This window comes from Pinus tabuliformis, chromosome 1_2, assembly GCF_031772625.1.
Source record: "Pinus tabuliformis cultivar Carrire ecotype Pingquan chromosome 1_2, CPIR1, whole genome shotgun sequence".
Taxonomy (NCBI): Eukaryota; Viridiplantae; Streptophyta; class Pinopsida; order Pinales; family Pinaceae; genus Pinus; species Pinus tabuliformis.
In genome coordinates, this window is record NC_142298.1 from 808,324,119 (window position 1) to 808,336,474 (window position 12,356).

The 12,356-nt window shown below is 43.6% G+C and overlaps 1 pseudogene; it reads left to right on the forward strand.

Annotated features, from left to right (window-relative positions):
• The window catches only part of LOC149208360 (ABC transporter B family member 11-like), a 153,080-nt pseudogene that overhangs the window by 65,892 nt on the left and 74,832 nt on the right, over positions 1 to 12,356 (forward strand).

A 12,356-nucleotide genomic window follows, 5' to 3' on the forward strand; every position in this document is an offset into this window, starting at 1 on the left:
CATGAAGGTGGTTAAGTTTTGCATGTAGGTGGTTAAGTGAGGGCCCACGATGGAGGTAAAAATGGATGGAAAAGTGCTCCACAAAATATATATAAGGAAGGTAGCTCTCCTCATTTCATTCATCTTATTGGAGTATATTGATTTCTCTTTGGTTGCTTGAGCTGCTTAGTCGAGTCACTGGTTTTTTAGCATGAGTTCTTCAGGCGAAGAGCTCACTCTTTCTTCGAGGGACTTCGAGTGCCACCCTAGGAATGTTTTCATCATTTCTTTAGGAGGAGGATCACGTTGTGATTCCCAGCAGTAGCATTCCCTTCCAGGTTATGCATATTACTGGGGGACATAGTGGAGAGGAGGTCGAGTTCATTGGTGGTGCTTAGCAATGGAGATTTGAGGTGATATTTTCCGGAGAGGAGGCTAGGGAGGATTGTCAGCATCTAGGAGAGTTTGGGAGCTGATTGATCTTCTAGCTCCGCAGTGTGACTTTCGCATTACCTAGGCCAACGCAGAGGAAATAATTCCTTGAGGCTGAGCTTTGTCATGTAGGTTAGAGGAGATATTTGGAGTGGTGTTTGCTTCCATTTCAGAGGACTTTGTGGTAATTCCTTGCAAGCCATATTTCTGGAGCTGTTTAGAGGGCGTGGGCCGTAGAAGAGATCGAATTTGGGACGTAAAAATATGGCCAAACCATTTTTGGGCTTTTCTGGGGTTTTGACAAGGATCGCAGATATAAAGTTTCACAATTTTCTGAGCAAGAGAAGTGGGGTTTTTAGTCATATCTTTGCAGCAGACAATGTAGAATTGATAGGGATTGCATAGTGCCTTTGGGGGTCGATTTTGGGAGGTCAAAATTGGGCCAAACCATTTCTAGATTTTTGTGGGTTTTGGTCAAGGATCTTGGGGCTGAATTTGTAGCATTTTCCGAGCAGCAAAAGTGGAGTTTATTGCAGTTCCTTTCCAACTAGTAGGGTAGTTTTCTGGACAGCGCAGAGCATTAGAGGAGCAATCATTTCCAGCATTTGAGATCATTGTATTATCACCTGGGTTCTATCACGCTTTCCATTGAGGCAAGCCTAGGTTCATTCCTCCATACTATTGTACTTGCTCCATTGATTAATAAAATGGCTCAACTAGTTATTACTTCTGGAGTTTTATGAGCATTTGTTGATTGTTTAAAAATTATGTAATATAAATCGTTTTTCCTTTGCATATCACTATTTATTTAAGTTTGGAACATTACAGTGGTATCAAAGAATGATCTTGGCCTAGCTATGGGAAACTAGCCAGAAGATCATGGAAGCTTTGGGTATGAGTGCATAGTGACGGGTGAAACCGAAGACAAACCCATGGCTCAAGGGAAATACAGTATGCAGAAATTCTAGGGTAGAATTCATTGGGACGATGAGCAGTTGGCCTAGTTGAGGAGGGTGACAGACCAAAGACGTTAGAGGTGAGCAGGCTGTGGAGGTGCAACCATCTACATCATGTGGGGAAATTCGACCAAATCAGGGCACCAAATATTTTGAAAAGGAGCAAGCATGACAAAGATAGTTAGAGGGTGAGACCAGGGGGCTCTTTTGCTGGTGGATACCTGGCTTTAGATATTAGGTACCTAAGGTGGAGGTTGAGCATGATGCTGAGATCCCACAGGATGGTGAAGAGAGCATCGATATACCCGGTGTGGCACAATAGTCACCTTTATTAGAGACCTCTTTGATAGCCCCAGTTGACACCTCGGTGGAGAAGATAGAGCCTACACACATAGAGCCATCTGTTGAGGAGGAGACACCCATGGACGAGAGGCTAACAGTTGCTGAGGTACCTAAAGATGTGAGCGATTTTACAGGTGATAGATTCCCATGACAGTTCCACCAGTTTTAGGCCGACCTTGTAGCATTAAAAAGGAAGGTCACATTAGTGTGTGAGGCTATTTTGTAGTAGAAAGAGGAGTTGGAGGCATGAGAAGTCCACGACCAAATTAACTCACATTGGGGAGTGGTTGGATTCCATATTGGTGCAGCTAGAGTGCACGTTGGTGTGTGAGAGCAGCCCTCTTCGGGCATACATAGACGGGGCTGACAACACTGTTAGGTTACCTTGGCCCATCGGATAAAGGGAGACAGAGCTACTGAGTCAGATTGTATGTATTGACCAAGATAGCGAGATGATACGACCTGAGTTGCACAGGGTGCAACACCCGCATGCTGGGGTTGTTATATGTGTGGGAGTTCGTGCATTCGATCCCTCTCTTGGGGTTGGGTGGCGAGAGATTTTGAGTTGGTACCCGGTGGAGTGGACTATGGAGATGGTAGTGGACCCATATGGAGCTTAGCAAGAGTTTCCAGGCACTAGGGATGCTAGAAGCTCTGACTGGAATTAGGATTCGAGAAGGAACACCTATCATTTCCTAGGTATACTGGTTGACTATGACCTAGAGGGTATAGATGACCTAGTAGTCTAGCGTGCACCTCCGCTACGAGAGTTTCGGTTAGCACCAGTGGCCAACCAGTTTTTGGGCAGACTCCTTGGGTTGTCTTGGTATGACAATTGTACACAGGGTCTTAGGATGATCAGCATACTCTGGCAGGAGTTTGTTGGAGGAGGTGGCATTTGCAGGCCACCACACAGTGCCTTGTATGGAGCTGGGGATTCTTCGCATTTGTGTGAGACACAGAGGAGTAAAGCAGTGGTGGCATCACTACTGACACCTAGAGAGGTTCACTTCTTCTATCCCTTAGGGAGGACTTGGAGGGGAGGTCCCCTCATCAGAGAGCATGGTGATGCGACAGTGGAGGTGATGATCCAGGTTGGATGTGGGCCGACGCATATGGACACAAATTTAGTCCATCTCATTCAGGGATCGGTAGGGGCATCTAGCATGGAGCAATGTTCTATAGATGGGCATGGAGATGCATGGGGGTGTGTCGTAGTATGTTGGACTGTATTGTGGAGTGGGAGTGCCTCACATTGCATTGAGTACATGCAGGGAGTGATAGGTATAGTGACACAGGTGAGACATAAGACGGCACAGGATGACATAGTCATAGTCGAGGGTATCCATCAGTGTACAGGGGTAGGCCGCAGTGTACAGTGGCATGTCCAGGAGTACTGGAATGATCGGTGGTATGCAGGGGCTTATAGTACTACACAACAAGGTCTTGGAGTGTTGCCTCCAGGGAGACCCTTGAATGGAAACACCAGGCATAACTTTGGGCGTAGTTCACCTAGGATCGACGAGAACACAGATGAGCGATACTTAATGGTATCCACAGGGACTGACACGCTTAACCCTCTTCTACATCCCTCCTGGACGCAGTCGATTTTACTATCAAATTTCTGCACTCTGGGCATGAGCAGCGGGGGATGAGGAGATCACCCGATATATTTGGGTGACACCCAGCGCACTAGGGGGGAGACTTTAGCAATGGAATTGGATTGGTGCATATGTTGACAACCACAGGTTGGGAAATGAGGTGATCATCTACAAGGGTGGCATATCATTCATCACCGAGCCAACGTATGGGTAGCTAGTCTCGAGGGAGACATGTGTCACTCTTTGCTTAGGGCATGTCGAGACCAATCATGAGTAGAGGATAGCGGGTACAACTGAGGTAGTTTCCTAGTATATGTTTGGGCTCCATACCTTATATTGGCACATTATTGAGAGGGTGGATGACAGACCCATGGGAGATGGTTGGCAGGGATAGGAGGGATCCACATACCTTGAGTCGATTATGAGCATCAGATACCCATATTTGGTTGCATTCAGGGGGTAGCTCTTTGGCACATATGGCTTCTAGCGATCATTGGTACTACACAGTGGCAGGAACTGGGAATATTAGCATGCATCAGATTATCCCACGATATATGAAGTTGATATAATGATCACATGCAGGGACTAGAGATGAGGGCTAGAGGAATTTCATCGGTTGTCAGGGCTATGCCACAGCAGGTCTGACTATGGGATGCAGGGATTCAGTAGATTGATAGATCACTCGTGATGAGTGGATTCGTGGCAGAGAGTGAAATAGTTCTCTCTTGGGATGACACATGGGGGTTCACAGAGGGTTTCATCATATGGGGAGGCAGACATTCTCTGTTGTTGCACAGGTTCGGATTTAGATTTGGATCGGTAGGCCTTGGTGCCATGGAGATGCCCAGGAAGGATATGTCTCACCTCTTTCAGTATTCCACCATCGAGTTCCAGGAGAGGAGGATATTGTTTGTGCACGATGGGGAGTATGACATAGTCAGAGTAGCATAGCGTCAGCACGATGGCACCACTCTGGGACTAGCAGGGAACTGGGGCATCACAACTCTTCATAGCTCAATAACCTTTAGGGATGCGCCAGCTACTATAGGGGGAGATCATACAGATCTTCCATTGGGCTTTAGCGAGTCACTGATGGAGCAGGGGACTTCTAGTACTGCACTGGGCATGATAGGGAGTGGAGCGAGGGGAGCTTCATGTTGGACAGGATGGCCTGAGATCCTGGTATTGAAGTATTCTTTCATATCAGGACAATGCTGAGGTCAAGGACGATTCAGTGGCACATCTGGGACCCTAGCACATGTTGTAGTGACAATGGGGAGCAACAGTTAGAGAGGATTCTCATTCAGGAATTGCTTGAGGACAAGCAATTTTTGGTGCATTGGATGAGCTTGCCAGATGAGGATGCCACTTGGGAGGGCGAACACATACTTGAGCATCCAACACTGAAGTAACTTTAGGACAAGGAACATTTGTGAGGGGAGGATTGTGATGTCCCTTCCTAAATTAATTTGGAACAATACTAATTATTGCATTTTGGGGCCAATTTTGAAGATAGTGGGGCCTATTCGATTTTTATTAGGAGATTAGACTTAAGAGAAGTTATTTTGTTGTGGTTAAATTACACATGGGGGCCACCCACACTAGGGAAATACACACTACCTAGTTCGGTTTGCATGAAGGTGGTTAAGTTTTGCATGTAGGTGGTTAAGTGAGAGCCCATGATGGAGGTAATATTGGAGGGAAAAGTGCTCCACGAAATATATATAAGGAAGGTAGCTCTCCTTATTTCATTCATCTTATTGGAGTATATCGATTTCTCTTTGGTTGCTTGAGCTGCTTAGCAAAGTCACTAGTTGTTTAGCATGAGTTCTTCAAGCGAAGAGCTCACTCTTTCTTCGGGGGACTTGGAGTGCCACCCTAGGAAGGTTTTCTTCATTTCTTCTGGAGGAGGATCACATTGTGATTCCCAACAGTAGCATTCCCTTCCAGGTTGTGCATATTACTGGGGGACATAGTGGAGAGGAGGTCGAGTTCATTGGTGGTGCTTAGCAATGGAGATTTGAGGTGATATTTTCCTGAGAGGAGGCTAGGGAGGATTGTCAAAATCTGGGAGAGTTTGGGAGCTGATTGAGCTTCTAGCTCCGCAGTGTGACTTTCGCATTACCTAGGCCAATGCAGAGGAAATGTGTGTGGGAGCTCATTTGGTGGGTAGAGTATAAGTCCTTGAGGTTGAGCTTTTTCATGTAGGTTAGAGGAGATATTTGGAGTGGTATTTGCTTCCATTTCAAAGGACTTTGTGGTCATTCCTTGTAGGCCATAGTTCTGGAGCTTTTTGGAGGGTGTGGACCATAGAAGAGATCGAATTTGGGAGGTCAAAATATGGTTAAACAATTTCTGGGTTTTTGACAAGGAAAGTGGGGTTTTCAGCCGTATCTTTGCAACAGATAGTGTAGAATTGTTGGGGATTGCATAGTGCCTTTGGGGGTCGATTTTGGGAGGTCGAAATTGGGCCAAACCATTTTTGAGTTTTTGTGGGTTTTGGTCAAGGAGCTCGGGGCTGAATTTGTATCATTTTCTAAGCAGTTGAAGTGGACTTTCTTGCAATTCCTTTCCAACCAGCAGTGTAGTTTTCAGGGCAGCACATAGCATTAGAGGAGAAATCATTTCCAGCATTTGAGATCATTTTATTATCACCTGGGTTCTATCATGATTTCCATTGAGGAAAGCCTAGGTTCATTCCTCCATACTATTATACTTGCTACATTGATTAATAAAATGGCTCAGTTGGTTATTACTTCTGGAGTTTTATGAGCATTTGCTGATTGTTTAAAATTTATGTGATGTAAATCATTTTTGCTTTGCATATCACTGTTTATTTAAGTTTGGAACATTATAGTGGTATCAGACCATGATCTTGGCCTAGTTGTGGGAAACTAGCCAGAAGATCATGGAAGCTTTGGGTATGAGTGCATAGTGACGAGTGAAACTGGAGACAAACCCATGGCTCAAGGGAAATCCAGTATGCAGATATTCTGGGATAGAATTCATTGGGACGATGAGTGGTTGGTCCAGTTGAAGAGGGTGATAGACCAAACCCATTCTCACCCTTACAACAAAGATGTTAGAGGTGAGCAGGCCTTGGGGGTGCAACCATCTACATCATGTGGGGAAAGTCGACCAGATCAGGGCGCCAGATCTTTTGAAAAGGAACATGCATGAAAAAGATAGTTAGAGGGTGAGACCAAGGGGCACTTTTGCTGGTGGAAACCTGGCTTTAGATATCAGGAGCCTGAGGAGGAGGTTGAGCATGATGTTGAGAGCCCACAGGATGGTGAGGAGAGCATCGATATACCCGGTGTGGCACAATAGTCACCTTTATTAGAGACCTCTTTGATAGCCCCAGTTGACACATTGGTGGAGAAGATAGAGCCTACACAGATAGAGCCATCTGTTGAGGAGGAGCCACCCATGGATGAGAGGCCAACAGTTGCTGAGGTACCTGGAGATGTGACCGAGTTTACAGGTGATAGATTCCCACGACAATTCCACCAGTTTCAGGCTGACCTTATAGCATTAAAAAGGAAGGTCGCATTAGTGCGTGAGGCTATTCTGCAGCAGAACGAGGAGCTGGAGGGCATGAGAGTAGTTTGTGCCTGTTACACAACATTTTGTCACTGTCCTTTTACTCCCCGTTCCTTGACCCTGGAGGACCTCTACAATGAACCTCACATGCTTTCCCTTCATGAAGAAACCTCCCACTATGTACCTCTTCATGAGAAATCAATTCCCTTTTGCACCATTTCCCCTAAAAATTTTATCTTGCCCAGTTTACAAGACCGACTCTAATGGCCCTTGTCTTCCTCGCGCTGATATGTAGGGATTAGCACTGTCCCTAGGGCCAACTGGAGCGACTGAGCTTTGTTCCAGTCACGTCGGTCCTGTTATGGAAAGTTTTTTAAATTAAGAGCTGAAGCTTCCAACTCTAGAAGCTTCGTAACGAAAGTCTGGTAAATGGTTTGGTCGAATGGGGTCCCAGATGTCAGTTTGGGCTCCTTCCCCTATAATGATGGAAATACCTCAAGGGATAAGACCTTCTCCCATGATAAGAGGATTCATCTCCCATCCATTCATCCTATATAAGCCTCCCTTTTTCCCAAGCACAAGCTAGTGTTAATGTTGGTGTGCTAGTGCTATTTTGGTTTGGAGTAAACAACAAGCTATTCATAGTTGTAGCTCTCTAGTAGTGTGAGGGAGAAGTGCGATTTGGTTTGGAGTGAAGCCTAAATGGAAGAGCCTTAAAACTATTTTTGTTGAGGCCATCATGGAATTCTAGCAGAAGTGTGTGGGAACTTGGTGTTGTCAGAGGAGAACGACAACGACAACGTCAAGACAATGGTTGTAATCTCTTCTTGATTCAATATATATGCAACTATCGATTGATGTCCTACATGATTTGTCATCTTGCATGTTCATGGCTTAATTTTTCTTGACTTGTTAAGTAGGTTGAATTACAATTTGTCTGTTATCAAGGTTGTTGTTTGCTGTTGTTTACTTGTTTTAGGTGTCTGAAGAAGGAAGCGAGAGATAGCTGGAGCGAGCAAACAAGGACATCATCAAACGAGATAAGTGTACTAAGAGGTAGGCCCTCTTAATTGGTTCTAGCCAAAGGAAATTTTCCATAGAATGTATCTGTTGTGGCTAGACCTATTATCGGGCTAGAGGAATTTGTTTGTGTCTGCACTTATAATTTTACTTCACCACAAATTGGCGACTCCGCTGGGGGGTACATCCTTTTGTTTGTCTTGGATTTCATGATTTCGTGTGAACTTTTCTAGTTCCACTTTTTCCATTTGGTTATGTTTCTTTTCTCCTGCTTACTGGCCTGAGTTTGAAATTCATAGTAGCAGATTTGGTCCTTGTTTCAAATTTTTTTATTTTTTTCTTGGCTCCCTTGATCAACGTGCTTAATCCACTGATAGTCACGTTGATTAGCACGAGATCCTGAGAAACAGTTGCGTCGACCAGCCTCTGGCACTTGTTGTCAGTTAGGAAGTCATGCCAATGCCTGTAAGTGAAGATTAGGGTTTGTCCCCAATCTTGGCCAGTGCATTTTGCTCTCATGATTTTGACCCAGTAAGCCTTTTAGATTGTTTTCTTCCTGACTAGAAAGCTGTTTTTCATTTGGTTTTGTTTGCCTGTTGGCTTATCATCTTTTGTTTGATTTCTTGAGTCATTGGGTGGTCAGTGACACTATGGAATCTAGATTGCCATCCATTCAGCTGATTTTGAACTCAGAGAGTCAAGTTGTAGGTGTGTTTACTCCTTGCATTTCATTTGCGGTCTTTTTATGACTTTGACCTCCATTACACAAGTTTGAAAATTTTTCGTTTTCTTGTCTAAACGTTTATTTTCTGGCATGGATTACGTTGCTTGTCTTGTTGTTGGTAAAGTCAGTGCTTCATTAGTCTAAATGAGCCTCTCTTTTCATGTTTTCATTTGCTTGAAGAGCTGATTGTCTCGAAAACTTTTTCATTGAAGTGTTGTATGCGAAAAGTTTATTTCGTTGTTTCATGAAAAATATGAAATTCTAGTTTGTTGCATCATTGTGCTACGATAGCTTGCATCACTAAGAGACTAGGATTGCATTGGCATTTGAAAAAGGAAAAGAACTATTTTTCTTTTGAAAGGACTATCAGAAATGTGCTTGTCAGGAAATTAGGAATTGGAATACATTTTTCATTAGTTTATTTTTTCGAAAAGTGAAGTAGTGAAAGATCATTTCGATTTCAGTTGCTTGGTTGTTTGCATTTGATTGTGTAGTTTCTACCCTCTCTAGTGTAGGCATTCATCGAATTCAAAGGGTCTTGTCTCATTTAGTTGCATTGTAGGTTTTCGAGTCACACCGCTAAGACTTGCAAACTGAAACATAACTCAAGATAAAATTTAAAATGAATTCAATTAACCTAAGGCACATTTGACACTTAACGATCATATCTAGAAGGTCTAGGCTAGAGACGTGTTCTGACGTCTTTAAACATAGTAGCTGTCATTAGCTTCAGCATTAGATAGCGCTAGTACGGATTTGTGCTCCTCGTACCATTGAGTATATAACGGAAGACCCCTCTAAGCTGCAATTGTTTATCCTTAGGAAGCCGATTCAACCGCCTTGCAAATGGATACACCAAACACAACATTTGGGGAGATTGCTTGCTCATACTTCTCAGTTCGCCGGGAGGTATTCTGAAGTTCACAGTTGCCTAGTAATCTTGTTTCCCTAGATCATATAGAGTAGTCATTTGATCTTTTTGACTCATTAAACTTAAAATATCATTCGAGCACTTGTCCTTTCGAGCTCGTTTCCAATCGAAAGCGATAGAGTCATCTTTGTTTCTTTCTCGACTCTTAAAAAATGAAAGAGCACCAACCTTTTATGTGTCTTAATAATTGATTGCCCACGATCCGATAACACCCTGTTAGTCTTTTCTGAGACCAAATCGTGAGTTTCCCTTAAAGAAAATTTTAAAGCCTTGAAGTTAATTTTTCTGTTGACTAAGACAAGGTCATCGTGGCTGAACCATTTGGTTCACCCAGTTCCTCTTCCTCTCCTCTGTCTGAAAGATTGTCTGAGGAGCCATTTCCTAAGTTACCAGAGTCACTCGAGGACCAAGGTGTTGAACTCAGAATTGTTTTGAGCATTCAACCTTTGTCATCTCATCCTCCGCCTACTTTCAATACTGGATCATCTGCTGATCTTGGCCCGGAATCTCTGGACAATCCTGTTCAAACCCCTGAGAACTCACCGATCACTGATGGTCAGCTTGGACTGGTTATCTACCCTTCGAATCCTTTGTTGACCTTGTTGTGATATCACCGCAACGTCCTTACAGTCTGTATGACCAGCCGGGTGTTCCTTTGGAACTATCCCCTTGTACTTCTTCGTGTAGAAATTTCACCTATAGATCAATTGATAATGCAATATACTAGAGCAAAATACTAGATCTACTTCTACAACAAACTTCTTGGAAGCTTAATCGAATATGGGCAAGATCAAATGGAACACATATAATAGATGAAGATAAAGAAAACACACATGAACACAGTAGATACTCCGGGGAAAGCCTCAGCCTAAAACCCCAATCTCTGTAATATCATACAAGTGGAAATATGTCTGGATTTCACAAAGCCTTAGCCCAGAAGCTATCTAGCTCTCTGTACAATCTCAAAATGTTGCTCATAGATAGAATAGGCAACACCTGTGCCTTCCTTCAGTCCTCCAAGCCTCCTATTTCCTTGCACAGTTTTCCTTGGGGTCCAGTGCTTCCACCTGTGTGAATTGGCCTCTTCACACATTCACTAACCTTTGATCTAATTGCGCAATCCTGAAGGAGATAATTCCTTCTGCATGTATGAGTTTCCCATATAGGAAAAATCCTTCAATTGATAATACACTGTCCCATCCTTTGATCTCAATTGGGTCTCTGATTGAACTGACATGCGTGAGTTATTTATGAGAGAATATTTAGTTATCTGGAGAGCAACAGTTACATGCATGCAAGCATTAACTAACTAAACTCACAATTAATTCCACAAACTGTTGGAACTAATCTAACTGGACTTAACTTAGTTAATTGAGCTAACTAATTACAACTCAAAGTACAACTCATCCCATCTCCTTAACTAAGGGATAAATTCCTCAATCAAGGGAGAAACTATTGCATGTCTTCACATAGACTTCATGTTTGATTTTCTCCAACTAATTAACTCAAGATGAATTAATTAATTATTAATCAAACAGCTGCTAAGAACAAATTCGAGTTTTGCTTCTCAATTTTAGTTCAGGGACTAACTAAAATAGGAATCTATCCTGAACTGCTAAAAATAGCAATGCTATTTTTAGCACTTCCATTTTTCATTCCTTGTTGTTGGGTCCAGCACTAGTACCTGAACTGCTATTTATAGCAGTGCTATTTTTAGCACTTCTATTTTTAGCATTTCTTGTTGCCATTTTCAACACTTCGGCCATTTGTCGTTGTTTGTTCCCGGATATGGAACCCGAAGGCGATGCTCTAGTCACCTATCCGGAAGAGTCCAAAGTTTCTACTCCACACACTATCGAGGGGAAGATCAGCCTTTTCCTCCTGAGGGTTTCCCCTATACCTAGGGCATTCCCGCCAGTTTTCCACCTAACTATGTGTATTTGGTATAGTTGGTTTTAGGTACACCTAGTGCCTCATCACTTTACCATAAACCTATTTGGGTGTCAGGCGCCATGCCTACTTCAGGTCTGTTCATTGTGAACACAACTTCCCAACATTACCTCAGTCCCGGTGCAACCCACCATTCTGAACACCCTTGTATCATCAATCCAGTTACCCATCAGGCATAACCAACAGTTTCGAAGAATGTCTCTTTCAGTTCCTCCATCCCTCTAGTCAGTGGCCAGGCTGTGCCACTGCCTAGGGGGCAAAATCTGAATGTTTCTATCATGTCAGGTGCCACCAATGTGAGTGGATCACAAGCTCACATGGTTGGTATGAACTAACCTTCTTCCGGTGTTATTCATAACCCTGTTGATCCTACTGGATGAAGCAATGTCTAGTACCAACAGGTTCAGAATCTCATTGGTTCATCTGGATCGAGCAATGTCTAGTATCAACGACCCTACGAGGCTCAGGTCCAATACCAAACTCCTTATGTTCCATATCGTTCTCAAGTAATGGTTAATCAACTTTACACCCTTCAGTCTAGGCAGTACATTTAGCCTGGCTTGTCCACCTTCCAGGGTGGTTATGGCCAGATTCAGTTCAGAAATTTTCCGGGCACTGTTCAAGTACCCTTGCAACAGTAAGGGTAGCCTCTACAACAACAAGGGCAACCTTTTTTTCCGCAAGGGAAACTTTATTGCAGCAAGGGCTCTCTGCACAACAGCAAGGGAAAATGATCCTGCAACAAGGTCAATTGCAACAACCGCAAGGTCAACCCTTGCAACAGTTGTAGCAAACCATGCAGTAGCAGATGAAATATGCTCTGCACACCTCCCAGCCCATGTCCTCGCAGGGCCAACCTCTGCAGCCCTATGGACAAA